Source organism: Microcebus murinus, chromosome 30 (assembly GCF_040939455.1).
Source record: "Microcebus murinus isolate Inina chromosome 30, M.murinus_Inina_mat1.0, whole genome shotgun sequence".
Taxonomy (NCBI): domain Eukaryota; kingdom Metazoa; phylum Chordata; class Mammalia; order Primates; family Cheirogaleidae; genus Microcebus; species Microcebus murinus.
In genome coordinates this window covers 1,443,430-1,461,424 of record NC_134133.1, presented here as the reverse complement: position 1 = coordinate 1,461,424, position 17,995 = coordinate 1,443,430, and positions in this window count along the sequence as shown.

Below are 17,995 nucleotides of genomic sequence, written 5' to 3'. Positions count from 1 at the left end.
TGCACCTATTTTTTTGGGTAGCTAATTCCTAACACTAGCCATGCTGCTGCTATGAATATGACGTCATTGCACCTATTTTTTGGGTAGCTAATTCCTAACACTAGCCGTGCGGCTGCTATGAATATGACGTCATTGCACCTATTTTTTGGGTAGCAAATTCCTAACACTAGCCATGCTGCTGCTATGAATATGACATCATTGCACCTATTTTTTTGGGTAGCTAATTCCTAACGCTAGCCATGCTGCTGCTATGACTATGACATCATTGCACCTATTTTTTGGGTAGCTAATTCCTAACACTAGCCATGCTACTGCTATGAATATGACGTCATTGCACCTATTTTTTGGGTAGCTAATTCCTAACGCTAGCCATGCTGCTGCTATGACTATGACATCATTGCACCTATTTTTTGGGTAGCTAATTCCTAACACTAGCCATGCTGCTGCTATGAATATGACGTCATTGCACCTATTTTTTGGGTAGCTAATTCCTAACACTAGCCGTGCTGCTGCTATGAATATGACATCATTGCACCTATTTTTTTTGGTAGCTAATTCCTAACACTAGCCATGCTGCTGCTATGAATATGACATCATTGCACCTATTTTTTGGGTAGCTAATTCCTAACGCTAGCCGTGCTGCTGCTATGAATATGACATCATTGCACCTATTTTTTTGGGTAGCTAATTCCTAACGCTAGCCATGCTGCTGCTATGAATATGACATCATTACACCTATTTTTTTGGGTAGCTAATTCCTAACACTAGCCGTGCTGCTGCTATGACTATGACATTATTGCACCTATTTTTTTGGGTAGCTAATTCCTAACGCTAGCCATGCTGCTGCTATGAATATGACATCATTGCACCTATTTTTTTGGGTAGCTAATTCCTAACGCTAGCCATGCTGCTGCTATGAATATGACATCATTGCACCTATTTTTTTGGGTAGCTAATTCCTAATGCTAGCCATGCTGCTGCTATGAATATGACATCATTGCATCTATTTTTTGGGTAGCTAATTCCTAACGCTAGTCGTGCTGCTGCTATGAATATGACATCATTGCACCTATTTTTTTGGGTAGCTAATTCCTAACGCTAGCCGTGCTGCTGCTATGAATATGACATCATTGCACCTATTTTTTTGGGTAGCTAATTCCTAACGCTAGCCATGCTGCTGCTATGAATATGACATCATTACACCTATTTTTTTGGGTAGCTAATTCCTAACACTAGCCGTGCTGCTGCTATGACTATGACATTATTGCACCTATTTTTTTGGGTAGCTAATTCCTAACGCTAGCCATGCTGCTGCTATGAATATGACATCATTGCACCTATTTTTTTGGGTAGCTAATTCCTAACGCTAGCCATGCTGCTGCTATGAATATGACATCATTGCACCTATTTTTTTGGGTAGCTAATTCCTAATGCTAGCCATGCTGCTGCTATGAATATGACATCATTGCATCTATTTTTTGGGTAGCTAATTCCTAACGCTAGTCGTGCTGCTGCTATGAATATGACATCATTGCACCTATTTTTTTGGGTAGCTAATTCCTAACGCTAGCCGTGCTGCTGCTATGAATATGACATCATTGCACCTATTTTTTTGGGGGGAGAGGAATGTTTTGAAAAGACAATGTAAATTGTTCTGGATGTTTAGTAGCTGCTCCACATATAGTAATTGTTATGAATACTATTACTCTAAAACCAGGTTCAACTCAGAGATTTACAACACCATTTCCAGTGCTCACACTCTGTGATTTTTTTATTTTTTTTGAAAGAAATAGCAAAGTAAATGACCTGTCATTTTAACTCCCAGAGATAAGGCACTGTCATAAGGAATAACCGTGAGATGTTTCGCAGGCTGTTTGGGTGATCGGGGGGTTCTGAACTTGGGGCTGCCTTCCAGAGCGCAAGCTGTCGGCTTTCAGGGTGAGGATGGATACAGATGTTTCCGGTGAGAAAATTTCAGTGCCTGAAGATTAGACAAGATCATCAAGATCTGCTATTGCTTCCACTAATGGAAACGTCAGTCCTGTCGAGTGCCGCTACGTTATTCAATTTGGGGACGAGAAGCAGGAAGCCCTAAAGGATGCATTTGGAAACTGGAGTTGAGTTTTGACTGTCTCGTCCTGCTATCCTTCTGGAAAACCATTCCCGTTTCCTCCCGAGTCCTGGGAGAGGCTGTGGTGGAGGGCTGCCTGGTAAAATGCAGGATTCCCAGGTCGATTTGAATTTCAGGTAAACAATGGATATTTTTGGCACAAGCGTGTCCACTTACGCATGCGTGCATGTGCGGATGAGGTAGGTCCCCAACATTGTAAATATTAATATTTGCTAAATATGGCAGCCCTAGACGGTGGTGCAGGGCAATGCCTCTCAAACTTTATATAAGTGCATATAAGTCCCCTGGGGATTTGGCTAAAATGCAGGCTGATTTCGGCGGCTGTGAAGTTGGGGGTTGCTCTTCTGAAATATCCCATCCGAATGCACAGGGTCGGGGGGAGAGTTTCTCCAACTTGCAGGAGTAGAAGAACCGCCGGTGCTGCATGCTGAAAAAGACATCTTGTCATAGGAAAGCACCAGAGACCGGGTGGCTTACGTGACAGCAGTGCATTTTCTCACGGTCCTGGAGGCTGGAAGTCCAAGATCAAGCTGCCGGCAGGGCTGGTTTCTCCCGAGGCCTTTTCTCCTGGACTTGGAGACGGCCTCGCTCTTTCGGCCTCTTCTGTGCGCCCCGGCGGGTCTCTCTGTGTGTCCCCGACCGCCTCTCCCAGTGAGAACACGGATCGGACTGGATGACTGCACGGCCCAATGGCCTCCTTTCAGCCTCATCACCTCTTGGACGTTCCTGTCTCTCAGTCAGGTCACACCTGAGCTTCCGTGGCTTAGGACTTCGATATAGGGATTTTGAGGACACACGACTCAGTCTACGACACCATTGGTCGCCTGCTGAGACAGCGTTTCTGGGGGAGGGACTGTCACAGGCTTATCGATGAGACCAGCCAGAAGCCCCGGTGGAAGAAGAGTGTCCCAGGTGAGCTCTATCGGGCGAATTTACGAGCTCTGGTGCACAGCAATGTCCTTAAACTTGACCGTGAATCAGAGTCACCTGGGGAACTTGTTAAACTCCCCCCAGATCTCTGGCTGAAGGGGGTGGGGGTGGAGCTCTGGATGATTCTGCTTTCCTGACACACAGACACCCTTAAGCACTGTGACCTTAAACCAGTCCCTAACCCACTCTGGGCAGCAGTGACACGCCCCTCACCTGGCGGTGGTGTGGACTCCCTGGAATTAGGGGTCAGGTGCTTGGGGACTCTAGAGCCCTAGATGGGAGTGACAGCGATGAATTTTCCTCACGTTCTAGAACGTAGGGACCAAAGTAAATGTATTTTTTTTTTTTTTTTGAGACAGGGTCTCGCTCTGTTGCCCAGGCTAGAGTGAGTGCCGTGGCATCAGCCTCGCTCACAGCAACCTCAATCTCCTGGGCTCAAGCGATCCTCCTTCCTCAGCCTCCTCCCGAGTAGCTGGGACTACAGGCATGCACCACCATGCCCGGCTAATTTTTTCTATATATATTAGTTGGCCAATTAATTTCTTTCTATTTTATAGTAGAGACAGGGGTCTTGCTCTTGCTTGGGCTGGTTTCGAACTCCTGAACTTGAGCAATCCGCCCGCCCCGGCCTCCCAGAGTGCTGGGATGACAGGCGTGAGCCACCGCGCCCGGCCTAAAGTCAATGCATTTTTGTGAATAGAAAAACTTTATTTTGTTTTGTAAAATATCTTCGTCTTATTCTGTCTTGAAAGAGTGTCCTAACTGTACTTCATCCTGGCCACTGTGGTGGTCTTTACCAAAGAGCCCATGGCTAGGTCTCTTGAAGCCGGTTTTTCAGACTTGACGGGGTTGAAGATAAAAATCTACCTACTTTGGGGATGGAAAAGAGTTGAAAGGACCCCAAACCTGCCATCTCCTGAGAAACTACTCATGCTTTTTTGTTACAACTAGGATTCCTGAGATGCAAGCTACTTCGCTGTCCCTCATGTTAATAAACATGTAAATAAAGTCTTGCAGAGGGAGAAATCAATAACTTTGGTGACTAGATCTCCAAAGCACTTATGAGACTGGCCCTTTCTTCTGGTGTATTAGCATTCTATCTAGAAGTGTTCCAGTCCAGGTAAATACTGAAGTCTTAAGAAAATGTACCTCTCTCTATGCAGTAGTTTTATGGGAGTTCCCCCATTCAAAACCAATACTCTGTCATTTTCTCTCTTTTCTGAAATGGGACGTGAGGGATTGGCTTGCAAGCAGTTTAATTTTTTTTTTTTATTCTTTTTTTTTATTATTATTTATATTGCCCATGCCCCCCTCCCCCCTTGAGTCAGAGCTTCAAGCGTGACCATCCCCCAGACATTGCATATCTCACTCATGGTTCATTTTTAAGATTAAAATTACCAGAACAGAACTTTTTTTTTTTTTTTTTTTTGAGACAGAGTCTCACTCTGTTGTCCAGGCTAGAGTGAGTGCCATGGCGTCAGCCTAGCTCACAGCAACCTCAATCTCCTGGGCTCAAGTGATCCTTCTGCCTCAGCCTCCCGAGTAGCTGGAACTACAGGCATGCGCCACCATGCCTGGCTCATTTTCCTATATGTATTAGTTGGCCAATTAATTTCTTTCTATTTATAGTAGAGATGGGGTCTCGCTCTTGCTCAGGCTGGTTTCGAACACCTGACCTCGAGCAATCTGCCCGCCTCGGCCTCCCAGAGAGCTAGGATTACAGGCGTGAGCCACCGCACCCGGCCTTGCAAGCAGTTTTAAAGGTCTTGTTTATGTTTAATAATAATAGGTCCGGAAGTTGGGCTTAGTCTTCCCTTCGGCACAATGGGTTTTAAGAATACTACCTGTTCCAGCTTCGGTGGGAACGAAACACGGGCAAAGCTGCTACTGTACATTTGGAGAAGTAGCCTAGCGTCGTAATTGGCAGGCATTTTATTTACACGGTTACACGTCTGAATATGTTGGCTTTATATTTTCCTGCTCGTTTTAAATTCATCATTTTCTTTCTTTTTTTTAAATTTTCTCTTTTTCTCCCTCTCTTTGCTCCTCCTAACTGACTAATCAAATATGAGGGGTCTGTTTTGAAATAAATCGGGCACTTTGACCAGAAACATTGTGTAGTGGCCTTTTTGTTGTTTTTTTTGTTTTTTTTTTAGTCTTTAAGTGATAAAGAAACTGAGGCCCAGAGTTTAAATAGCTCGATGAAGGTCACCACGTTGTTAAGAGAGAGCTGAGCTCGCACACAGGATTCCGAGCTCAGCGGTGGTAGATGCCTTCCATTTCATCTTCCAGGTGTACACGCAGGTGGTTTTTCGGTTTTGTTTTTCCCCCACCTCCTTCAATAGTCTCAGAAGACCGAGCATTTGCAGTGACTTGAAGGAGTCTCTTGCTTTTTGGCTTCCTGTTGGGGTCGGCCAATGGGGGGCTTCGGCAGGACATGGGAGTGGGGGGAGGAAGGAGTGGGGAGGAAGGAGTGGGGGGAGGAAGGAGTGGGGGGAGGAAGGAGTGGGGGGAGGAAGGAGTGGGGGGAGGAAGGAGTGGGGGGAGGAAGGAGTGGGGGGAGGAAGGAGTGGGGGGAGGAAGGAGTGGGGGGAGGAAGGAGTGGGGGGAGGAAGGAGTGGGGGGAGGAAGGAGTGGGGGGAGGAAGGAGTGGGGGGAGGAAGGGGTGGGGGGAGGAAGGAGTGGGGGGAGGGGAAGGAGTGGGGGGAGGAAGGAGTGGGGGGAGGAAGGAGTGGGGGGAGGAAAGAGTGGGGGGAGGGGAAGGAGTGGGGGGGGAAGGAGTGGGGAGGGGAAGGAGTGGGGGGAGGAAAGAGTGGGGGGAGGAAGGAGTGGGGGGAGGAAGGAGTGGGGAGAGGAAAGAGTGGGGGGAGGGGAAGGAGTGGGGGGAGGAAGGAGTGGGGGGAGGAAGGAGTGGGGGAGGAAGGAGTGGGGGGAGGAAGGAGTGGGGAGAGGAAGGAGTGGGGGGGAAGGAGTGGGGGGAGGAAGGAGTGGGGGGAGGAAGGAGTGGGGAGAGGAAGGAGTGGGGAGGAAGGAGTGGGGAGGAAGGAGTGGGGGGAGGAAGGAGTGGGGGAGGAAGGAGTGGGGGGAGGAAGGAGTGGGGAGAGGAAGGAGTGGGGGGGAAGGAGTGGGGGAAGAAAGAGTGGGGAGAGGAAGGAGTGGAGAGGAAGGAGTGGGGAGGAAGGAGTGGGGGGAGGAAGGAGTGGGGGGAGGAAGGAGTGGGGGAGGAAGGAGTGGGGGGAGGAAGGAGTAGGGGGAGGAAGGAGTGGGGGGAGGAAGGAGTGGGGGGAGGAAAGGGTGGGGGGAGGAAGGAGTGGGGGGAGGAAGGAGTGGGGGGAGGAAGGAGTGGGGGGAGGAAGGAGTGGGGGAGGAAGGAGTGGGGGGAGGAAGGAGTAGGGGGAGGAAGGAGTGGGGGGAGGAAGGAGTGGGGGGAGGAAAGGGTGGGGGGAGGAAGGGGTGGGGAGAGGAAAGAGTGGGCAGGAAGGAGTGGGGGGAGGAAGGAGTGGGGGGAGGAAAGAATGGGGAGAGGAAAGAGTGGGGAGAGGAAAGAGTGGAGAGAGGAAGGAGAGGGAGCCCTGGGGTATTTTGTGGCCTTGGCTCATCCTTAAAGGATGGAGGGATCCCCTTGGACTGGCTGTCGTCTCAAACAAAACTCACAGCTCCCTGGAAGGTGGCCCTCTCTCTAGGTCTCTTTGTTTCCAAGTTCTGAAAACTGTCCCCTCTCCTTGCCTTCTCCCGGCTAAGCGGTGGCAACGACTCTGCTGGCGCTAACCTCAGGGCCCTGCTACAGCTCTTATGGTTTTCTCCCACCCCTTGCGAGCAATTGCTTTATTAAAACTCTCCTCGTTATTCTACTTGACGACGGCATTTTTTCCTGCTAAGACCCTGCCTCATAGACTCTGCTTAACCCACTTTCCCCAACCCTTCACTGGACTTAGAGGATTGTTTTCCTTTTTTTTTTTGAGACAGAGTCTCACTCTGTTGCCCAGGCTAGAGTGAGTGCTGTGGCATCAGCCTCGCTCACAGCAACCTCAAACTCCTGGGCTCAAGCAATCCTCCTGCCTCAGCCTCCCGAGTAGCTGGGACCACAGGCATGCGCCCACCACCATGCCTGGCTAATTTTTTTTTGTTTCTATATACTTTTAGTTGGCCAATTAATTTATTTCTATTTTTGGTAGAGACCAGGTCTCACTCTTGCTCAGGCTGGTTTCGAACTCCTGACCTTGAGCGATCTGCCCGCCTCGGCCTCCCAGAGAGCTAGGATTACAGGCGTGAGCCACCTCGCCCGGCCGACTTAGAGGATCTCTAAGGGATCTCCTCTTTCCAACATTCTTACTCAGTCCACAGTCAGATACGCGTGGACGCCCCTTGTTCACCAGGGGAAAATTCCACTGTGGTTGGTCTCTCCAAGGCACAAAGAGGGAGATGCAAAACCAGCCAGATTTCTTGCCTTTTAACACCTGCCTCCTTTGCGTGAAATCTTGGAAGCAAGACTTGCCAATCCCAGACGGCAGAGAGGGTGGTCGTAGGGATGAGAAACTTAAGTGCGCTTTGTCATTTTTACCCAGATGACACAATCTGATTAGAATATAAAGGAGTTTGCTCCCAAGGAGAAGTACTTAAGAGAGGGCCTTAACTAGGTCTCTGTTGGGCAGCAGAATTTTATGCCTCTCGATATTTGCATGGTCAATTAATCCCTTAAAGTGATGACTAGCAGGCAATTTATTCGGACAGTACGAAGGGCTAATTGGTAATTTTGTTGCACAAAATCTTGTGGGCGAAAATTATGCCTGTCTTTAAAAAAAAAAAAAATGTGCCGTTGGTATTTGGAGGCAGAGCTCTGGTACCTTGGGGCCCCCAAGGAATTCAGCCTGCTGATGTCAGAATTAATGAAGAATATGGAAACGTAAGTATAGGATGGATGGAGGGGAAATGCATTAAAGATTAATGACATTAGACTAGTGGGAGAGCCACATTTTCTGGTGATCAAAGACTCCGAGGCTTTCATCTGCAAGTTCCTGGAAGAATGTTGAACATCTTGGAATGTGTCGTGCCGCCTTTGGTTAAATTCAGCCTGCTATTCCGCAAGGTGCTCCAGGGAAGACCCCCCCACCCTCCGGCTCTGATCTGTTCGTTCATTCGACAAATGTTTTTTGAGTTCTTACTCAGTGCCAGGCCTTGAGGAACAAACTGAGGACGGTGATGAGTCAAAACATTCACACTCCCTCTTCTCATAGAGAATACCGTGTAGCGAAATGGACACCTTTTCTTAAATAATAGAATCAGTATACATTGACATTCTTAAGTAATTATGTTTGTGCGTGTATGTGTGTGAGTTTTTGGCAGTGGTGAAAAGAAAAGACAGAGAGAGAGAGAGAGAGAGAGAGAGAAAGTGGGGTCAAACAACATGGCTTTATTGAGCGCTACCGGGTGAGGTTCGTGGGTCCCAAGAGAGGGAGGGCACGAGAAGTCATCTGTTTGGAGGGGGGTGCAACCTTTTATACTGTTTGAGGTGGACCAGGGACTTTTGATAGGAAGAAATGGGGATTTCCCACTGTGACCTTCGGTGGTTATTGAGAAATAGGAGGGGCTAGCGGTATTTGCGAAATCCAAGAACCAAAAACTTTCTTATCTGGGTGGACATCCAAGTGTTGTTGTTCTCAGCGGGGCCTGGCAGTTGTCTTTTTGGCAGGTCTGGTCTCGCGAGCCTTTTCTTTTTGATCTAGGGAAGGGAGGGAGGCCCCCCCCCCCGCCACCAGCCTTACAGTTATGTTCTAGGATAACAAGAAACCCTCCAGTTTCAAAATACCCCAAACCAGATGAAATCTAATCAGGAACATTTCGAAAGCGGACCTGAGCCCCTCCAAAAATCAGAGAGTCTTTAGTGGGGGGCGGGGGTCTGAAAAAGAAAAAAAAAGAAAGAAAAAACTGGAAACCAAAGAGGGGAGTGCGGGCTAAAGCTCGGGTTGCCTTTTCTGCGGAGCAAGGGGGAGAAATTCTCACAGGTAAAGCAAAAAAAAGGGGACAGATGACCACATGTGAGAGTCCGAAGACCCAGTGGACACTTGAATTTAAGTCCCCAAAGTAGGGAAATGTTCAAAGGAAAAGCACGAATGTGCTCTGAGGGCATCGGGCCAAATGATCCGGCCCAGAGTGGGTCAGGCGTTCGCTTTGGGAGCTTGGCTGAAGACACCAAGCTCGGGGTGGATCGCTCGAGGTCAGGAGTTCGAAACCAGCCTGAGCAAGAGCGAGACCCCGTCTCTACTAAAAATAGAAAGAAATTAATTGGCCAACTAAAAAAAATATATATAGAAAACATTAGCCGGGCATGGTGGCGCATGCCTGTAGTCCCAGCTACTCGGGAGGAGGCTGAGGCAGGAGGATCGCTTGAGCCCAGGAGTTTGAGGTTGCTGTGAGCGAGGCTGACACCACGGCACTCACTCTAGCCTGGGCAACAAAGGGAGACTCTGTCTCAAAAAAAAAAAAAAAAAGATACAAAATAGGTAAGGTTAACATTCCCTTTATCTCTCTGGATCCCCATTTTCCCTCCCTCTCTTTCCCGAGTTGAGGTTGTGTACTTCCAGGTCATGCTTTTCTTTTTCTGGAAAATATTTTTCCTAAATCCCAGAAAATGTTTTTCTATTTCATTATGTTGTATATTATATGTATGCATCGCAACATATATATTTGCGTCGTTTGAATGTTAAAAAATATTCAGACATTGTACGCTACACGTAACACTGTACAACAGACATTTTTCTCTTGGCGTTATGTTTTGGGTGCCCGTCTATGTTGAATCGCATAGGTGTAGCTTTTCATTTTAAATTCCGCTGTGCTCCATCTTAATTATCTATTCCACTATCGATGGATGTGTAGCTTGTTTATAATAGAATTTCATAGACGCTAATGTAAACATCCTTGAACAGCCTTCTGGGACTCAAGTGCAAGAATTTCCTTGGGGTACATATGTAGAAATGGAATGGTTGAGTTATAGCTTGTTCTTTTAAAAATTATTGACGTGTTGCCAAACTGTTTTCAAAAGTGGTTGCAGCAACTCACTTCCTTCCAAAAGCATATACTGTAATCAGCACTTTGTGAAGCCAGACAGTTATCCTGCCAATTGGGGAGTATGAAAGGGTATCCCATTGTTAATTCAATTTGCAATACTTTGGTTGCTAGTTGAAGTTGAGTTTTTTGCGGGGGAAGGACGCTATTGGGTTTCTACTTTGCCTTTTGTATCTTCAGCTCATTTTTTTCTAACTCGTTTGTAGCAGTTCTTATCTGTTCTTAATACTATACTTAATGCTTAATCCTGTTTGTGGTGCATTACAAGTAGATATTTGTATTCTGTTGGCTGTTTATACTGTCTTACATTATCCATAAGCTGATACTTAACTTTTGGGAAAATTATGGGTTTGTTTTCTTTCTTTTTTTTTTTTTTTGAGACAGAGTCTTGCTTTGTTGCCCAGGCTAGAGTGAGTGCCGTGGCATCAGCCTCGCTCACAGCGACCTCAAATTCCTGGGCTCAAGCGATCCTCCTGCCTCGGCCTCCCTCCCGAGTAGCTGGGACTACAGGCATGCACCACCATGCCCGGCTAATTTTTTCTATATATATTAAGTTGGCCAATTAATTTCTTTCTATTTATAGTAGAGACGGGGGTCTCGCTCTTGCTCAGGCTGGTTTCGAACTCCTGACCTTGAGCAATCCGCCCACCTCAGCCTCCCGGAGTGCTAGGATGACAGGCGTGAGCCTCTTTTTTTTTTTTCTTTTGTGAGATGTACTTTTCATTTATGAAGGGCTTCTTTGGAGAGAGGCAGCATGACAAAATAGGTTCCTTTGTCTTATAGCCAGGCTGCCTGAGATGGGAGCTGAGCTGCCTCCTGTCCCATCCTATTCCATCCCATCCCATCCTATTCCATCCCATCTCATCCTATTCCATCCCATCCCATCCTATCCTATCCCATCCCATCCTATCCTATCCCATCCAATCTGTCTTAATGCATTGTATCACATTGATGAAGACATTGTATCACATCGATGAAGTAAAATATTCAACAGTAGAGGTGGTGAATCATTTCAAGGGAGTAGTCATACTACCATGTTTCCCTGAAAATAAGACCTACCCATAAAATAAGCCCTAGCAGGATTTCTAAGCATTTGCACAACAGAAGCCCAACCCTGAAAATAGGCCCTAGTGCTGGGTGTGGCTATGAAAATAAGCCCTAGTGATGGGCGTGTCTATGAAAATAAGCCCTAGTGATGGGCGTGGCTATGAAAATCAGCCCTAGTGGTGGGCGTGGCTATGAAAATCAGCCCTAGTGCTGGGTGTGGCTATGAAAATAAGCCCTAGTGCTGGGCGTGGCTATGGAAATAAGCCCTAGTGCTGGGCGTGGCTATGAAAATAAGCCCTAGTGGTGGGCGTGGCTATGAAAATAAGCCCTAGTGCTGGGTGTGGCTATGAAAATAAGCCCTAGTGGTGGGCATGGCTATGAAAATCAGTCCTAGTGCTGGGTGTGGCTATGAAAATCAGCGCTAGTGATGGGCGTGGCTATGAAAATAAGCCCTAGTGGTGGGCATGGCTATGAAAATCAGTCCTAGTGCTGGGCGTGGCTATGAAAATAAGCCCTAGTGATGGGCGTGGCTATGAAAATAAGCCCTAGTGGTGGGCGTGGCTATGAAAATAAGCCCTAGTGCTGGGTGTGGCTATGAAAATAAGCCCTAGTGGTGGGCATGGCTATGAAAATCAGTCCTAGTGCTGGGTGTGGCTATGAAAATCAGCCCTAGTGATGGGCGTGGCTATGAAAATAAGCCCTAGTGGTGGGCATGGCTATGAAAATCAGCCCTAGTGATGGGCGTGGCTATGAAAATAAGCCCTAGTGATGGGCGTGGCTATGAAAATAAGCCCTAGTGCTGGGCGTGGCTATGAAAATCAGTCCTAGTGCTGGGTGTGGCTATGAAAATCAGCCCTAGTGGTGGGCGTGGCTATGAAAATCAGCCCTAGTGACGGGCGTGGCTATGAAAATAAACCCCAGTGCTGGGCGTGGCTATGAAAATAAGCCCTAGTGCTGGGCGTGGTTATGAAAATAAGCCCTAGTGATGGGCGTGGCTACACAGCGCATCTGCACAACCCATGCATGTTGTCCGGGAGTGGGAAAGACTATGAGCAGCCCTTCTCATCTGCCCCATGAGAGCTCTGTGGCTCAACAGGAGAGATCGGGCCAATGGTTCTAAAAGAAATAGAGTCGCAAGAAATTCAGGGTGGAATTTGGGATTTGGAGAGTGATGATGATGTTCCACAAGAAGACGACTTCACTGTATTTGAATCAATGTAATTGATTCAATTGTTGATTGTTGATTCAATTGTTGTACCGTACTTAAAAAAAAATTGTTGATTAAATTGTTGTACCGTACGTTAAAAAAAATAGCACATCCCCTGAAAATAAGCCCTAGGGTGTCTTCTTGAGGAAAAATAGACACGGTATATGTGTGGATAGTAGACTTAGGTCAGAAGTACTGAAAACTATTTTAGATCCACCCCTAATTCACTATTATATTGGATTTCACATGCATTTTACTTGTCATTTTATTTATTGATGTCCCTCACTAGACTCATGAGGATAATGCCTGCGTCAGTATAATTGACCGATGCAGTTCCAAAAGTCTAACATAGTATCTGACATAGTATAGGTAGATATTTGTTGAATGATTGGATTAATGATCTCACTTCACCTCTTTTGTTAAATGCCATCTGTAACATGGGGTCATCGGAATTTGCTCCATTCCCCTCAATGAGCCGGGGAGATTAAATCAGATGTCGTGTTTTGAAAAGCCACCCACAGCTTATAATGACCACAGGCCATAGTGGACAGCAGTAGGAAGGGAAGCATTTATAGTAGGTGGTGCATTTATCTGTCTCCCCTCCAGAGAAGACTGTAAATTCCATGACAATAGGGATTTTTCTCTGACTTTTGTGACTGTGACCCAAGTCCCTGGAATACTGCCCAGAAGGCAGATATTTGTCAGGTAGATGAAACAGAGTAGAAGTTAATCAAGGCCTTTATTTGACTTAGAGAAAAACAAAGGACAAATTGAAGTTGAATTCAGGGATCTGATATGAGACCATATATATGAGTGAGGGTGTGTATGAGAAGAGTGGAGAAGAAGAAAGCAGAAGAAAAAAAAAAAATGAAAAACTGTAAGTGAAAATGAAGGATTCTCCATACCTGTCAATAAAAAAACATAAAAAGAAAAAAAAAAATGAAGGAGACATTGTCTAGGATTTTAAAAAAAAAAACAAAACCCTAGACTGAAAAGGTCAATTTGAGGTTTGGAGTCGTCTTTATAACTGAGTAGGATCGATTCAATGACCAATCTGATTGCCTAAAACTTAGTCATTAAGATGGCATAAGGGAACCACAATTTAACTGTAAATGCTCGATTTGGTATTTGTGAGTCTATGAAGAGAGACGGGAGACAAGAGTCTGCAGACCTCTGCCCTTCTGTATTCTGTGGAAGTACTTTAGGAGTTGGACAGTTGCCTGTGCTCTGAAAACAAAAATAATGTGTCGTGAAGAATTTTGAGTTCATACTTGGGTTTTGTCCATCCTAATAGCGTCTGTAGTCTCTCATAAAGGTAGTTTTTGTAGGCATCCGTTGTGTTTGCTTGTTATTGCATTTTTATTCCCCGACCCCTTTCTTTGTGCTGACAGCTTCCCAATTTGTTTAGACCACCAGCATCCTAGTCTCATCCGTTTGATTTGTGTGAGGATGGACTGCTCTCCCATCCCTGGGAGTGGCCATGTGACCCAGGCCAGGGCACTCAACATGGACCTTCTGCTTGGTCAAAATGCTTGGCTCGAGGATGGGCACAAGGTCCAAAACAGGCAAAGACGCTCAATCTTTGGACTTTCGGTCTAACTGTTGTGAAAGAGAAGTCATCCTTCAACTGGAGTTGCTGCATTGATCGATAGCAAAGAAGAGCACCTGCCCAGGAGAGGCCAGCCCCAAAGGAAATGAAGCCAATGAGGAAAAACTGAGTCCTGGTGATGACATTCGAGTATCTGACTCCTTTCTTGCCTAAATCTTCTACCCTATCCATTTCAGTTGGGTCAGCCAGTAAATTCTCTATTCCATTTAATTTGAATGGAAGTTCACGTGCAATCCAAAAGGGTCGTGATTAATACACTTTGATTTTTTTTTTTTTTAATTTTCAATGGAATTCATTCTTGAGAGCAAAGCCCTTAGACCTAGGCTGATGCAAGTCAGGAGTATATGTCATGCACGTTACTTCTGTGTAATTAGTTGCTGAAAACACATCTCGGGAACCTTAAACTCTCAGCAGTGTTTGCACATATACAGCTAGAGGTGGTTGAATTAGATGGTCTCCAGTTTCCTTCCAGGTCAAACATGTACAATTTTGAGACAAGCTTTCTTTTTTTTTGCAATGACCTCATGATCTCATCTTTCCCAGCAGCTAGTGACGAGGAGACTAACTCTTGCCAAGTTTCAGAGTATATCCTGCCATATCATCCCAGTTTCTTATTTCTGTTTATGTTTCCTCCTGTCCCGATAACACAAGCAGGCAGAGCAGCTGTGATAATAACGAGGAAAATAGCTACTATTTTGGATCCTCACAATACAAAGTGCCTTGTATAGGTCATTCTGCCTAATCTTCCTAAGAACCCAATGAAGCAAGAATTAACATGCAACGTGTAACCACTGATCCAACATGACAGTCCTGGGTTTATGTAGTTTAACCTCATCTCACCTCTGCCCAAGGACAGATAGGGAAACTTTTCCATCATCACCCTAATTAGATGTCCAGAGTTTCATTGTCATTTGAGGGGCGTACAGGTCCCCGGAGAAGTTGCGTATTCACGGGCCAATGAAATGAGATGTACCAAGTGTTTTTCCATAAATAGACACGGCTCCTGCAGGGAGTTTATAGATGATATGCTGTTCTTTTGGCTACTCAATGAAGATCAACTGGAAGGTTCTTCCTTTAGTGATGGCCAGGCGGTTAATAATCAGGGTGGTCACTTACCTCCCACACGCCCCACTGGCATATGCAAACAGGGCCACCACACAGGGTCCTTCCATGAGTTTGCCGCCTGGCTCTTCCTGGGCAGGTTGGTCATTCATCTTTTAAGGCAATTGTCTCTAGTATCAGATTCTAACATCCCAGAGCTTTTTAAAATTATTATTAAATTCATTCTTTCACTTTCCTTTGATCTCTCTGCTGTCCTTCCCTCTCCTCCTCCTCCTTTTTTTTTTTTTTTTGCAAATTCTTTTCTTCTTTTCATTCACCGTTGACTGGAAGGATTCATTAAACTCATAGCTCAAATGATTAGCAAGCAAACAAACTAAGCTTGAAACCATGAGAGGAAGTGAAGGGAAATTCTGAGAATTAATTTTAGGAATTCATAGAAAGAAAGAAAGAAAGAAAGAAAGAAAGAAAGAGAGAAAGAGAGAAAGAGAGAAAGAGAGAAAGAGAGAAAGAGAGAAAGAGAGAGAGAGAGAGAGAGAAAGAAAGAAAGAAAAAGAAAGAAAGAAAGAAAGAAAGAAAGAAAGAAAGAAAGAAAGAAAGAAAGAAAGAAAGAAAGAAAGAGAAAGGAGTTACTTCTCTTCGTGAAAACATTTTAAATGTTAATACTGTAAAACCATTTCAACACTCATTTTCCAGGTTAGGAAACTGAGGCTCAGAGAAGTTAAGTAATGAGTCAAAGGTCACAGTGTTAAAAAGCTGCAGAGCTTTGAGTCAAATCCAGAAGGGACAGAGTATAAAACCTTGTTATTATCCATTGAGCCGGAAGGATGTGGGCAAGATCTGGCCCATGATGCATTCTTAGGAAAATGATGCTAGAAAAATGTCATAGATAATGGCTTTTAGAGGGGGAAAAAAAGCAAACACCATAAGATATGTCAGATTTTCTTTTCTCAGGTTATTATGAGAAGAAGCCAAAAAAAAATTTAGAAATCCATGTGGATTTGTAAATATATAACCTATAATAGTCCTTGACAATGAACATATTTTTCTGAAATTCATAGTTTGCAGAAGAGCTTCTAGTCATTTGTTTTAAGTTTAAAAAGAACTTTGACATGTTCTATATGTAACTTCACATATTAAATTTTCACAACCATACTTATTTATAAGCCATTCATAGCTTTCTTTCTCAGTATCTAGTGAGTTATGGTCAGATATTTTAAATAATTTTGGCCCTTCAATAATAGCTGAGAACATAGTACTTTGTTATCTTAGAGAAAATGGAAACTTTTCTTTTCATACAAACAGTTATTGGCTCTTCACAGTTCACCTGAAAATTTTTGATATATAAAAAGTTTCTTCTTACCAGTTGTGATAAATCCTCTTGCTTCTTTTCTCATGTACAGGAAATGAAAAAGTTAGTAGTTAATATCATAAGAGAATATGGCCATGTTCAAAGTAGAACAGGTAATTCTACAAGTTAATTTGTGTAGGAACGACTTATGAATGTGATTAAGAAATGTATTTTTGAATAGCAACTTGCAGCTTCAGAAACTGAGTATCATGTTGCACAAAATGTTAGACTTTCACAGAAGGGAATGCCAAAGTCAGCTTGTTGCCATATAACTACTGCATGTCTTCACTAACGGTAGTAAATTTTCACGTATAATTTCCTAGTATTTCTTCTGTTGGACATTTTCGTTCATGGCCTGAGAATTAAACTGCTGGATATACAGAGATACAAATGTTTCATACTGCAGGGTGGTGTAGACAGTATGGCAGTTGCTCTACATTGGATAATGTCGGACATGGTGTGTCAATTGCTGGACTCTGGGTAGTGTTAAAAATCCTTTTCCATGTTCTCTACATAGTGAAGAGGGTTTGTTTGTTTGGGTTTCTTTTGGCCTTTTGGTTTTTGGCCCATCATGAAAGACTCTCTACAGTATTTTGGTCATATCAAAGTTGGGAAGGAGCGCTGATAAGTGAAAAATGCCAAAATCAGAAGGAAAATCCAACAGGATAAGCTAGAACAGTGGAGAATTTCCTTAAGATTAGTTCTAACAACAATAAAAGTTCAGAGGGCATAAAAAATCCAAGATTGATATCAGTATGATATAGATTAGAATCTACTTATGGAGTCTTTAGGGTTTTCTAGATACAAGATCATATCATCAGCAAAGTAGGGACTCCTAGAATTGATAAGTAAGTTCATCAAAGTCTCAGGTTACAAAATCAGTGTACAGAAATCGATAGCATTTCTATATACTAATAACAGTCAAGCTGAGAGTCAAATCAAGGACTCAATAGCATTTATAATAGCTACAAAGAAAATAAAATACCTAGGAATATATTTAACCAAGGAGGTGAAAGATCTCTATAAAGACAGCTACAAAACACCAAGGAAAGAAATCACTGATGACACAAACAAATGGAAAAACATCCCATGCTCACGGATTGGTTAAAATGTCCATACCGCCCAAAGTGATTTGCAAATTCAATGCAATCCCCATCAAAATACCAATATCACATTTCACTGTTCTAGGAAAAATAATTCTAAGCTTCATTTGGAACCAAAAAAGAGACCAAATCGCCAAAGCAATCTTAAGCAAAAAGGACAAATCTAGAGGCATCATCACATTACCTGGCTTCAAATTATGCTACAAGGCTATAGTAACCGAAACAGCATGGTACTAGTATAAAAGTAGAGACATAGACCAATGGAACAGAATAGAGAGCCCAGAAATAAAACCGGACAGCTACAACCAACTGATCTTCAACAAAGCAGACAACATACAGGGGAAAAGAAGCTCTATACAATAAACAGTGTTGGGAAAGTTGGATAGCCACATACAGAATTAAGCAGGATGGTTATCTCTTGCCATATATAAAAATTAATTCAAGACAGATAAAAGATTTAAATGTAAGGCATGAAACCATAAAAGTTCTAGAAGAA